We start from the raw sequence: 12,343 nt of genomic DNA, 5'->3' as shown, positions 1-12,343 counted from the left end.
TGGTGCAGTGAGGGAACTTATATCATCTTAAAAGTTTTTATTGCAGATGCACTAATGAGTGTGTTTCATGGGCACCGGTGTGTGTGTGTGTGTGCGCACGCACTTTACTCACTCTGATTTTATGTATCGATAAATGAGGACAACTGCCAACTTAGGGCTCAATTCTCACCTATCGTTGGATCCATCCTTAGACACACACACGCGCGCGCGCGCTGGGAGACAGTCTTGAGTCCTGAGAATAGAGGTTCAGGAAATCTGAGTCCTATTCTTGGCCTGTGCGATACGTTGTTTCACATCACCGTGCCTCAGTGGGATACTTTTTGCTCCTGTAAAGCACTTTGAGATCTACAGATGAAAAGTGCTAGATTAAGCAGTAGTTATTGTTAACTAGTGCAAACAAGATGAAAACTAAAATCTACCGACTTCAGTGGAGTTACTGTGATTTATTTGGTATAAATGAGATTTTAAGGGAGATTGAATAAGTGTAGCTTATTATTATTGCTTCAAACCTTTTAGTTTACATCATGCTGTGGATGTTGGCAGATAACTCAGTGTTTCAACTCTAAAACAGTAGCTGCGTTTCAGACGTCAGTGAAAAGCGTCTCAGTTTTACACAGGAAGCTTTATAAGGACACCATTTTAAATAAAGACCGTGTTTTGGCCATGGAGGCCCTTCCTCTTACATTATTCAACCCCTCTGATGGGAAAGCACTTGAACTTCAATCCATAATCCTCTGAAATAGTCTGGAACACCTCCTAGCACTTACATTACAATTGTAGGTCTGTCCAGCTTCTATAATAAAGGTTTCTTGTCAAAATAATACAGCTCTGTCATATAGTTAATATTGATCTGGAAAATGGACTGATGTTAAAGTGTAGAATCTTGAAGTGATGCCTTTGAAGGTGTCTGAAAGCAAAACAAGATGTGAGGCGATGCTGTGCCCACTCCGTGTGGGGTGCATCTCTGAAGCTCGCCTGCTTTTCTCACTTTGTGAGATGGTCCAGTTAATCTGATCCCTATAGTTTGAAAACAAAGTTACCGTGGTGTTAAATGGGAGTGGGTTTGGCAAGAAAGAAGTCATCGTTGGAACTAATAAAGCAGGGGGATCTTACTGCAAAGGTTGGTACTAGATTTGGCAATGACATGCGGATATGGGCAAGGAGAGAAATTAAGTTTATAAACTGCTACTTCGTTTTTTTTCATAATTTAAAGAGAGGATGGATGCTTTAACATTCCTGCTGCATTTTATAGCTCCTTTTATCCAATCTTGAAGTGCTTCGCAATCATTTTAATCAAGTTTTCCTCAGAACATCTTTTAAGAGAGGTAAGCAAGCTATTGGTAGGGCCAAAACTTGACACCCTCTGTTTGCAAAGTAGTTGTAATCCTGGATGGGAGCAGGAGTGCGGTGGGGTGTTTAAAACCTATTTCAGTAATGTGCAGGATGGTAATGCATTTGTCCCTCACATTTTCTGTGTTTATATTTTGTGATGTACAGTATGGTGTATATGTTTTGAAGTATATTGCGATCTTTATCTTTTCATATGGACAGTGCCAGCTGCTGCTGCCAAACACTGAGAGGCTGTCCTATAATGTAGTGTCTGTAAGTGTGTGTACATTTTGCTGAAGATTTCACTGTTGTACTTCCAGGACTAGTTTTACAATGTGTAGGGCCCCAAGTTGCTTCATTCTGTACTGGGGGGAGAGGGGGTGGAGGAAATCTGGATGTGAACGATCTGCAGTTGTCTTGCTGCTGAAGAGGGGGAATGAGGTTGACTCATGAGCTGTATAATCTGCAGTTAGAGAATAGAGGCTGTTTGCTTGTGCTTAAAGTTGTTTAGGATCAAGAAGTGAAGATGGAAAAGACCTACACTACTGGGGGTTACACCAGCAATTGCTGAACCTCTCCTCCCCTCTCTCTCACACACCTACTCATGCAAAGTTTTAAAGAAAACTCCTTAAACATAGTTTTCACTTTGTTGACAGCAAACAGGAGTTCTGTCAGCTTGATGGGTCACTGTGGCCAGACCTAAGCAGTGTTCAGAAACAATGCTGTATCCTAGCTCTGTATATAGTCTAGAGCTTCATTGTTTAAACATGGCTTGGTCTTGTCTGTGTTGGCTTTACTGAGGTGAGTGGCAAAACTCCCATGCACTTCAATGGGCCAGGATTTCACCCACCGTTTTTAAACTGATTAGCCTGTGCACCCAGAATCATGGATAAACTTTATCTGCTTGCATGGGATGGACTTGCACCCCTTTTAAAGGGGACATTACATTGGCACTGAGGCCAGGGCGGTGAGCTGAGAATTCCAGAGACTTGGGTTCTGAGTTCTGTTGTGCCCCTGTGTGCCTTGGGGGGAAGTTATTTCTTCTCTGCTTCCTATGAAGATCATTATATTTTCCTTTGTAAAGGTGCGTGGGTTCCCTGGATGAAAAGCTGGAGTAATTGCTAAGTATCCTTTTGATTGTTAAACTGTTCCAACAGGGTGAACAAAATCTATTCTTAGCCAAAAGGCCAGGGAAGAAGTTATTCCCCGGAAATGGCTTTTCTAAATGGTGAACAATTAGGGAGCTGCAAGGAAACCCAGGGAGACAGGCCGTTCTGCACACTCAAGCTCGCAAGGATAGAATAGAGAGCGCGTGTGTTGAGTCAGTGCCGCCCCTGTTTTCCATTCCCTGCTGGCATCTGCCGCTGTCTCTACAGCTTGAGAGCAAAATTGAAAGCGAAAAGGCGCTGGGAGAGACCTGCGTGCAGGCTGCACATCTGGGCCAGTCAGCGAAGCTCTGGCTTTGCAGCGGCCAATAACAAGGGTGCTGGTGAAATCTGACTCTCTCCTTCTGGGCCGGAAAATCTCCCAGTCGCAGCCAATCGAGGTGCCGCTGGCCGCAGCTGGGGGAAGAGCTGCTGCGCCGGGGAAAGGTGGGGATCGCAGCGCAATGGAGACCCAGAAGAAGGGGGCGGCTGCAGCTGTGCCCGGGGGCGACTGCTAGATAAGCGGGGGCTCCGTGCCCCTTATTCCGGGGGGAGGCAGGTATGCAGCTCGCTGCTATTCCCGCGGGGGGGGGGGAGCGTTTTCCGCTTGTCGGTGGGTGGAGGGATTTAATTCTTGCTCTGCCCTGTAATTGGGACGGGGGTGCGGGCGCAGGGAGGGGATCATGGAGTGAGCGGGTGTTGCAGCCAGTGTCTGGCTGGCCGGGGGAGGCCTGGGCCAGCCCAGAGAAGGGGAGTCGCTTTGCCCTGGGGAAGGGAGGTGCATGTCGCCGGGGCTGGGGGAGGGGTGGGATATTCCCCGGTATCTCAGCGTTGGATGGTGTTGTCTTCTGGCCCCTTGGCTAGTGCAGAGCATGGACCCCGAAGGACCACAGGGGACAAAGCGAGGCCTGGGTTTGGCTGGTGGGGAGATGCTGGGTGGAAGAGGAGCTGCCGCTCGCTGGAGGGGGGCTGAGCTGCACGGCTCTGCGTGGTAAGGTGGTTCCCTGAAGTGATGTTATGCAGGGACCATGCTGGGAAACGAATAAGATGCTGGGGGGGACCCGCAATGGACATGGGATGGAAACCTGGTGAGAGACTCGGCGCTGCCTCTCTAACTGGCCTCGCTTTGTTCGGCTCTAGGGGCTGGTGCTTGTCACTCATCTGCCGCTGGCTACTGAGAGGTGAGCTGTGATCCTGTCCAGCTCCCTGGGCCTGGCAATGCTGCGCGGATGGGGCGCCCACGTGCAGAACCCAGCAGCTGCTGCCATATAGCGATATGCACCCCTGCGTTAGCTTAGTCCGCATGCCCTTAGGGGGAGCCTAGCTTGCATCTGCCCTCTTTCAAATATGTATGTGGGTGGGGGCTCATTCCTCATCCTCCCCTGTCAAGCCCTGTCCTCTCAAGCACACATGATAGTGATGTCTGGGAAGAATCAAATCCCTGTCCCCTCCACTTCATTAGCTGAAAGTTGACTGGCCTCTCCCCACCCTGCCAAAAAACAAACAAACCCAAACCAACTAAACAGCAACACACCCTACAGCAGCCAGAAAGAGGAAAGACTGACAGGCTCTTCAGACCCTAGAGGCTAAGGAACTTGGAGCACCCGTTCCCATCCACAGCGGGCACACAACCATTTTTGCATTTTTCACAGGTTGGGGGGGGAAGGAAACTAGTTTTCACTTCTGTTTCTACTCAGGTGTCTGGGTTTTTATGCACTAGCCCAATGTGACAATGTTTGCGTTGCAAACTCTGATGAGGGAGGGTTAGTTAAGAAAATGTTTCTGTTGGAGTAAACCCCCCAAGTTCTTCCCATTGGATCTAGGTTTGGCAAAGACTCTTTTTTTTTTTTTTTTTTATATAGACATTTTCATCCTAAGAAAATGTAAGGTTGGGGCCAGTTTTGACCCAATGGTGTCTCTCTAAATGGAGATGTGGGAGCTGCAAGAAGGTCAGTCTTTTAACTCTCAGGGCAGTAGCTATCAGTTTATAAACTGATTATTTGTTTTTGTATGTTCTGGGAATAGGAACGATACAAATAATTCCAGAGCCCAAGTGGCTACCATTAAATTAGCCTCCCCTATAGCTTTCTTTTAAAAATAGGCCTACAGCAGTAGGTCTATGTTAACCCATTTTTTAGGATTGTTCCAGATTATGTCAGGGTATGAGTTAAACAAACAGGTGCAATATGCTAATGTTTTTATGTTCGTGCCAACCGCCCCCTCCCTTGTTCTAGGTTTTCCTGCAGCTCCATGTGTGTGAAGCAGCCCTGTTTAGTAAACCCTTTAACAGTCAGGTTTCCCTCTAGCCTCCCACCCTAGCTCCTATTTGTTTCATTTTGCATTACATCCTGATTTCTGGCTCTGGCTACTTTCACAGCAACTGAGGCCTTCTTGTTGATCTGACTTGTATCTCCTATAGTCTGCTCCTTATGCAGCTCTCTGCACTCTCCCGCATGAGACTGTCTCCGCATCTCCCACAGTTTCATGCTGGGGGAGGATTGAAAACTTCTTGTTCCTTCAAGCGGTTGCTCTTTTTTTTTTTTTTCCTCCCCCGATAGTATTTTTCTTCTGCACATCGAGCAACCAGCACATTTACTTTCCCTCAGGATACCACTGGACATTAACATTCCAGAATAAGGAGAGTATTTCGTATTTATCTCAGCTGAGATGACATTACTTGTACTTCTTCCCCCTTCTGTCTGCTCTGTGTGTGTCTGCTGTGTAGCAGAGTGTGTACTTCTCTATATTTGTTTTGATTAAACTAACAGGCCTATTGTCCCCTTATTGCAAGTTCAGCTCACTTGTGACCATCAATGGCCAAGTCTTTGTAGTTTACATAAACGATTTCATTCTCCACCAAACAAAATGCCCTTTTCTTTAATGATATGACCTGAACCTGAAATAACAATACCTAGTTCTTGTATAGTGATATTTATCCGTAGATCTCAAAGCATGGAGGTTCATATCATTATCCCCATTTTACAGATGGGGAAACTGAGGCATGGGTCTCAGTTCACTTAGTCTCAGTCCAGGGCTCTATCCACTAGCTACATTGTTTAAGTTACCCTTTCTATAAAGCAATGTCTGATGGAACTACATAGTGTATGCTTCTCATTTTCCCTTTTGTAATACTAAGAGACTGTCGAGATTTTTTTTATAAATACCGTTTTGAGCGTATTTGCGTTTTAGCATGAGGATCTATTTTAATTCTCTCGTTCTGCAATTTTCAGAATATTTCTCTCTGTAATGCAACTTATCTTTTCTAGAGGATTTTCAGAAGGCTTTACAAAGCACTGTGTAGATTCACAGCATCATTTTTATTGTTTATTTCAAAATAATTTGATCGTTAACAACTATGAGCAGAGTGGAGACAAATGGTCCAGTGATTAGATTTCTAGTCTGGGGTTTCGGATGCCAGGGTTCAGCTTCCTGCTCCACCACGGACTTCCTGTGTGACCTTGGGCAAGACACTTTAGTCTCTCAGTGCCTCAGTTCTCCATCTGGAAAGTGGGAATAATAGCAGTGCCCTGCCTCACAGGGGTGCTATGAGGAGAAATACATGAAAGATTGTGAGGCACTAAGCCAGGGGTAGGCAACCTATGGCACACATGCCGAAGGTGGCACGCGAGCTGATTTTCAGTGGCACTCACGCTGCCCGGGTCCTGGCACTGGTCCAGGGGGCTCTGCATTTTCATTTAATTTTAAATGAAGCTTCTTAAACATTTTAAAAACCTTATTTACTTTACATACAACAACAGTTTAGTTTTCTATTATAGACTTATAGAAAGAGACCTTCTAAAAACGTTAAAATGTATTACTGGCACGCGAAACCTTAAACTAGAGTGAATAAATGAAGACTTGGCACACCACTTCTGAAAGGTTGCCAACCCCTGCACTAAGCTATGGTCATGTGGGTGCTATGTACGTACCTAAAAGACTTAGATTGTTTGGATCAGAAGGAAAGATCTTTTCAGATTAAATTTGACTCCGTTTCTTTTCAATGTGGTTGAGAGATACAGAAAGATGTGAGCTGCAGAGGAGAAGGCTTTCACACCATCAGTGGCCATTGGTAAAGAGACTCACTGCGTGCTGATACTCAAGCGTGGTAGAAGCAGTGAAAGGAGAAGACAGAGAGCAAAATCCTTAGAAGGTTTTAAAGAGGGAGCCATTGAGGCCAATGGGCAGTTATGGACGTGTTGCGTGCAAGGAGGCTGCCAACTGCAGACTATGCACACCATTTGGAGAGCTGGAAACTGGCTAGAGAGGTGGGACTTCTCATAACGAAGGCGGGAGGAGATGAAGGCATGGATGAAGATTGGTTCAGAAGTGATACATAGGCATCATTGCAGAGGGGATGATAGGCAACTTGTTGATGTGGGAGGAGGAGGAAGAAGAGAGTTTAGGGTCATAGATTACTACAGTTAAAGGCAAAGGGGAAATGTGAGTTGAGGAGGAAGATAGATGAGATGGAGTTACGCGTTTACTGAAAGCGAGAGAGTTGTCTGAAGGAAACCGAGGCAAAACCCCAATCTTACTTGCTCAAGACACCCAGAGAGAGGTCAGGGAGGTACCAGTAATGCTGTGAACATGTACATGGTGTTGAGCATCATCAGCATAAAAGTGGCAGCAAAAGAACAAAGTAAACAGCTGAGCATCTGACTGTGTGGCCCTCCTTAGAAGAGGGGTCTTAGCAGAGCATGAGCCATCACCAGAGACCGGGCCTAATCTGAGCTGCACAGGTATACATCCAGAGTAACTCCACTGGCTTCAGCAGAATCCTCCTGGGTTTATGCTAGTGTAATAGAGATCAAAATCTGGTGTCATGAGTGGTTAGAAAGGAGGAGCTTTTTGATCCCAGGGAGCCAGAGATGCCTGCATAGCGATGGAGATGATCCTAAGGGATGAAGTGGCTAGCTGGGTTTGGGGCTGCACTGAGCTCAAAGAGAATGAAGACAGATATTGAGCTATCATCTTCCAGAAGAAGGAGGCTGCTAACTCCACAGAGAGTGGCTTCTGTGCTACGACTAGAACAAAACCAGACTTAAGTTCAGTGGAGTTTGAGATCAGCTACCTGGAGGCTTTGCCAAACCCCTGTTCAATGGTTTGTACTGTAATACGCTCCCAGAGGCTTGAAAACACCTGTCTTTGGATTTCATTTATTTCACAGTTCTTGCTGGATTTACCTTTACTGCATTTCACCTGTTAGCAAATGCTGCTCAGTACAGTACAAGGTCCGGTCAATTTCACAGTTCAGGAGAGCAGTGAGCAACCTTGGGATCTCTCTGGGCAGGGGTTTGCAATAACCGCTGAAAGCCATTCAGCAAATACTTAGCTGAGACTCATGAACTGCTATAAAAACAAGGAGTCTGGTGGCACCTTAAAGACTAACAGATTTATTTGGGCATAAGCTGTCGTGGGTAAAAACCTCACTTCTTCTATGCATGTGAAGAAGTGAGGTTTTTACCCACGAAAGCTTATGCCCAAATAAATCTGTTAGTCTTTAAGGTGCCACCAGACTCCTTGTTGTTTTTGTAGATACAGACTAACACGGCTACCCCCTGATAATGAACTGCTATAGGAGCAGGAACCCTATCTTAGGTCTGTGATTAGGTTTGGGATTTAAGGCATCCAAGAACGGTCAAGTAAAGCAATAATCTCCGTGAATGGTGAATTTAGTGCTGGTCAAAGGTGCTAATTAACTGCTTTGGAGAGTGATTTTTCTCTAGCCCTAGAACATGGTGGGAGAGCAGCACTGTCTGTGACCTGGCGAGATCTCTTTCAAGGGGGAGAAATGGGAGAGAAGGCAGTTAATTCTCCAGGGTCCAGTAAGTCCTTGGCTTCTCTGCTGGGGCTACCAGTAAGGGGGCCAATTAGTGCCAGTTTTTCTGGTAGTTCTGGTGATGTTGCCCCCAGTCTACCAGGAGCTGAACAGAGACCCGCCAAACTCATATAATATTGGACCACTTTAGCTCTGAGGGCAGGGATTGTCTCTTTCCTTTGCTTGTACAGTGCCTGGGACAACGGGCCCCAATACCAATTTGAGGTCTTTGAGCACTACCATAATATACTTACTTTTTCCTCACAACCTGACCTGCAGTTAGTCAGTCAGTGTCCTAGAAGTGAGACGGCTGTCTGTCCTTTTTTAGGTATCCCTTCCCCTCGCCATAAATACCTGAAAGGAATATGGTATGTAGGTTTAAAAATAAAACCCATTTGTAAACAAATGACTTTAAGTATCTTGCCGAGCAATATCAATCCAAAGGAACACAGCTTTCATTAGAGGGTTAAAGCATTTTGGGGGATTGGGGCTTTGCTTTCAGCCTAATTCTGTGCAATGACTTTTAAGTGGAGTTCACAAAGCAGCTCGGTGCATCTCTCATTCTCTAACTAGCAGGGAGAGCTTATTAAAATTATGATTTTTATGAATCCTGGGCAGATTCCGCTTGGCTAGGTATTAGTGGAGGGAGCTAACATATTTATGAGTGATACATGTACACATGCATTCAAGCAGGGTTCTCCTCTGGAAAGTGCCAATAATTGGGGCTTTTGGGAGTCAGATGCTGCCAGGGGCAGCACCAGCGCAGCAAGCGCGTGCCTGGGGCGGCATGCTGGTCGCCGTGAGGACGGCAGTCAGGGAGCCTTCGGCGGCGTTTCTGCGGGAGGTCCACCGGTCCCGCGGCTTTGGCGGTGGGTACTCCAAAAGGCGCGGGACTGGCAGATCACCCGCAGAAACGCCACCGAAGGCCGCCTGACTGCCGTGCTTGGGGCGGCAAAAACCATAGAGCCGCCCCTGGATGCTGCCTACACAAAGTTCCCTGGCATCTTTTCTCCTTCAACTGACAGGCGATCAAATCAATGCAGAGGAGTTCTTTTGGGGAGGTGGGGATTGGTTCGGGGTTTTTGTTTTCCAGACCCTTTCTGTTTTATGGTGGCAAAGTGCTGCTGCTATTGCTAAACTCGATCTGGCTGCTGCTCTATTAACAATGCATTTAAAAAAATTAAATAATGATCAGATTTAAAAATTCTTTCGGCACATTCATAAAGTCAGCTCACTAGGAGGTGGGAGGCTTGATCTATTGCTCACATACTTTGCTGCTGTGAGCTCCATTGTTGGAATTTGACCAAGACACTGGCGCTAAGGAGGCTGAGTACCTCCTGTAACACACCACACAGGCCCTAATTTAGCAAAGTGTTTAAGCGTGGGCCTAATTTTAAGCATGTGAGTAGTCTCATTGAAGTCAATGGGACTCTTGATGTGCTTAAAGTTAACTATGTGCTGAAGTGCTTTGCTGAACGGAGGTCTTAGTGCGTGGAGGCAATAGCTGTATCCTCCAGACTATCTGCAAATGCTTCACAGTGCTGCATTCCTATCTTCACCACCAAGATCTGTGCTGTGGTTTTCCTCCCAGCAGTGGCTCTCACATTTCTTATCAAGATTCTTGAAGTTCTTGTAAAATGTCGTTTTTGACTCCTCTGGGAATCTACCCGCCAATCCCCCAGAGTTATGCAAACTCCCCGCTGAGCCCCCGCATTGATTTTCACACTCTTGCCATTTTCGGTTGGATGGGCAAGGCAGAGGGAAGGAGTCCTATAACTCACCAAACAGTTAACAAAGATCATTAGTGCTCACCCCTCACTGGCGGATCAAGCCTCATGGGGCCCACTGGTCCCAACGATGGGCTCCTAAGTGGAGGCAGGACTAGAGTTGCCAACTTTATACTTGAACAAAACTGAACACCCTTGCCCCGCCCCCTCCTCTGAGGCACTGCTCCTGCTCACCCCATCCTCCCTCACTCACTCGCTCATTTTAACCAGGCTGGCTCAGGGGATTGGGGTGCTGGGGTGGGGCTGGGGATGAGGAGTTTGGGGTGCAGGAGGGTGCTCCAGGCAGGGATCGAGTGGGTCAGAGGGCAGGAGGGGAATCAGGGCTGAGGCAGGGGGTTAGGGCACGGGAGGGGATGCAGGCTCTGGGCTGCGCTTGCTGCTGCTTCCAAGAGCTACCTGAGGTATGTCCCCTATCTGGCTCCTATGTGGAGGTGCGGCCAGGTGGCTCTGTGTGGTGCACACTGCCTCATCTGCAGGCACTGCCCCCGCAGCTTCCATTGGCCGCAGTTCCTGGCCAATGGGAGCTGCAGAGCTGGCACGTGGGGCGGGGGCAGCGCTTAGAGCCCCTTGGCTGCCCCTATGTATAGGAGCCAGAGAGGGGACATGCCGCTGCTTCCAGGAGCCGCACAGAGCCGGGCAGGTAAGGAGCCTGCCTTAGCCCTGCTGCGCTGCAGACCGGACTTTTAACGGCCCAGTCAGCAGCGCTGTCCGGAGCTGCCACGGTCCCTTTTCTCCCAGGCATTCTGGTCGAAAACTGGACACCTGGTAACCCTAGGCAGGACTCAGTTGTCCTCTGGCATTTTTATCACCGTGTTCTCAAACTCTCTTCTGAGTTGCACCAATGTAAGTGCAATGGTGGGAGATTTCTATCAAAAATCTAATGTAGATATAGTCTTTGTGTACTACAGTTGCTAGCGTGTTTCCATCAAGATTTTTGTTAGCCTGCAGGAAGAGGTGGCATGTGATCAGTGCCACCATTATTACAAATTGTATTTTTGTCATCTTGTTCTTGGAAGTTATGAGCGACCCTTTGATCACAAAAAGTGAAATGATGACTGTACTTTGTCTAGCAAAAATGAGGCAACTGATCCCCATTGTTCTCTGGTTAACTTTTAACCAGGATGCAGAAAAAAAATAGCACTTTGTTTGCTATTAGATTAGTCAAAATGTTAACAAGGCAAACGCCTGCGGGGGGGTGTGGGGGGGTGAGTGAGTGTGATCAGGGAGTCCAAAAGTGAGCTTGGATCTGTCATCAGTCATTCTTTGCCCTATTTTGGTGTTTGTACAGTGCCTAGGACAAAGGTATCCTGGTCAATGCATAGGCTCCGAGGTGTTACCACAATGCAAATAATAGATTCTCTTTATTTAACAGATGGGGAATTGGGGCACAGAGAAGTGAAGTGAGTTGCCCAAGGTCACACAGGAAGTCCTTGGCAGTGCTAGCAGTGGAACCCAGCTCTCTTTAGACCCAATCCTTAGGTTTAGCCCCAAGATCATCCATGTCCTCCCTCCCCCCCCCCCCCCCCCAACAGGGGAAGTATTAGCTATTGCAGCACACAAAGTATGCTAGCTCGTGCCATTTTCAGAAATGACTCCAATGAGCTGGTCCAGGGGGATATGCTAATGACTGACTTTCTTAATTCTGGTTCCCAGATGATGAGATACGATACTCTTTGCGTTACTATGAACTGTAGTTAGCCTGACTTAGTTTTTTGGCTTTTCTTTGTCAACTTATTGCTGTTAAAAGATGCTAGATTAACATGGAGCCTGTATGTGTCTGTCGACCCCCGGGCCAGGCACAGCACTGGTAGTAGCAGTCCAGGTTTCCATAACATTAGGCTGACCAGATAGCAAGTGTGAGAAATCGGGACCGGGGGGCCGGGGGTGTGTGTAATAGGAGCCTCTGTAAGAAAAAGCCCCAAATATCGGGACTGTCCCTATAAAATCGGGACATCTGGTCACCCTACACAACACTTCCCCCACCCCACCCCACCCCAGTCGTCTTATTTTGCTAGGACAGATCAGAGTCCTTACTCAATACGTGGCCTTGCTGATGAGACTGTCAAAAGGGGCCAGTTAGTGGTGGGAATGAAAGCACATAGCAGTGTGTCTGTTACTATCTTTTCATCATTTGCTCCATCAACATATATCAAGAAATGAAACTGCCTAGATACTGAAGATTCAGAGAAGCAAGAGCTAAGTGGGATGATGAGTTAATGTGCTTGGCTTTAATCTCTGGGGTCTGGATTTAAATCCTGGCTGAG

General features: G+C 47.1%; 1 protein-coding gene across 10 annotated transcripts in view; it reads left to right on the top strand.

The window, feature by feature from the left end:
- The first annotated feature begins 2,858 nt into the window (after positions 1-2,858).
- The window catches only part of CAMKK2 (calcium/calmodulin dependent protein kinase kinase 2), a 57,969-nt gene continuing 48,484 nt past the window's right edge, over positions 2,859-12,343 (top strand). For 5 of the 10 annotated variants that reach the window (XR_010592805.1, XR_010592804.1, XR_010592806.1 and 2 more), the window contains exon 1: positions 2,875-3,033. The gene's annotated coding sequence lies outside the window, so the exon portion shown is untranslated. Of the gene's footprint in view, positions 3,034-3,614; positions 3,656-4,336; positions 4,424-12,343 lie in introns of those variants that run through there. The other 5 variants (XM_065568087.1, XM_065568086.1, XM_065568085.1 and 2 more) reach the window with 5 other exon arrangements.

This window comes from Chrysemys picta, chromosome 15 (assembly GCF_011386835.1).
Source record: "Chrysemys picta bellii isolate R12L10 chromosome 15, ASM1138683v2, whole genome shotgun sequence".
Lineage (NCBI taxonomy): Eukaryota > Metazoa > Chordata > Testudines > Emydidae > Chrysemys > Chrysemys picta.
Note: the sequence above shows the minus strand (reverse complement) of the source record. Positions and strands in the feature narration are given on the sequence as shown.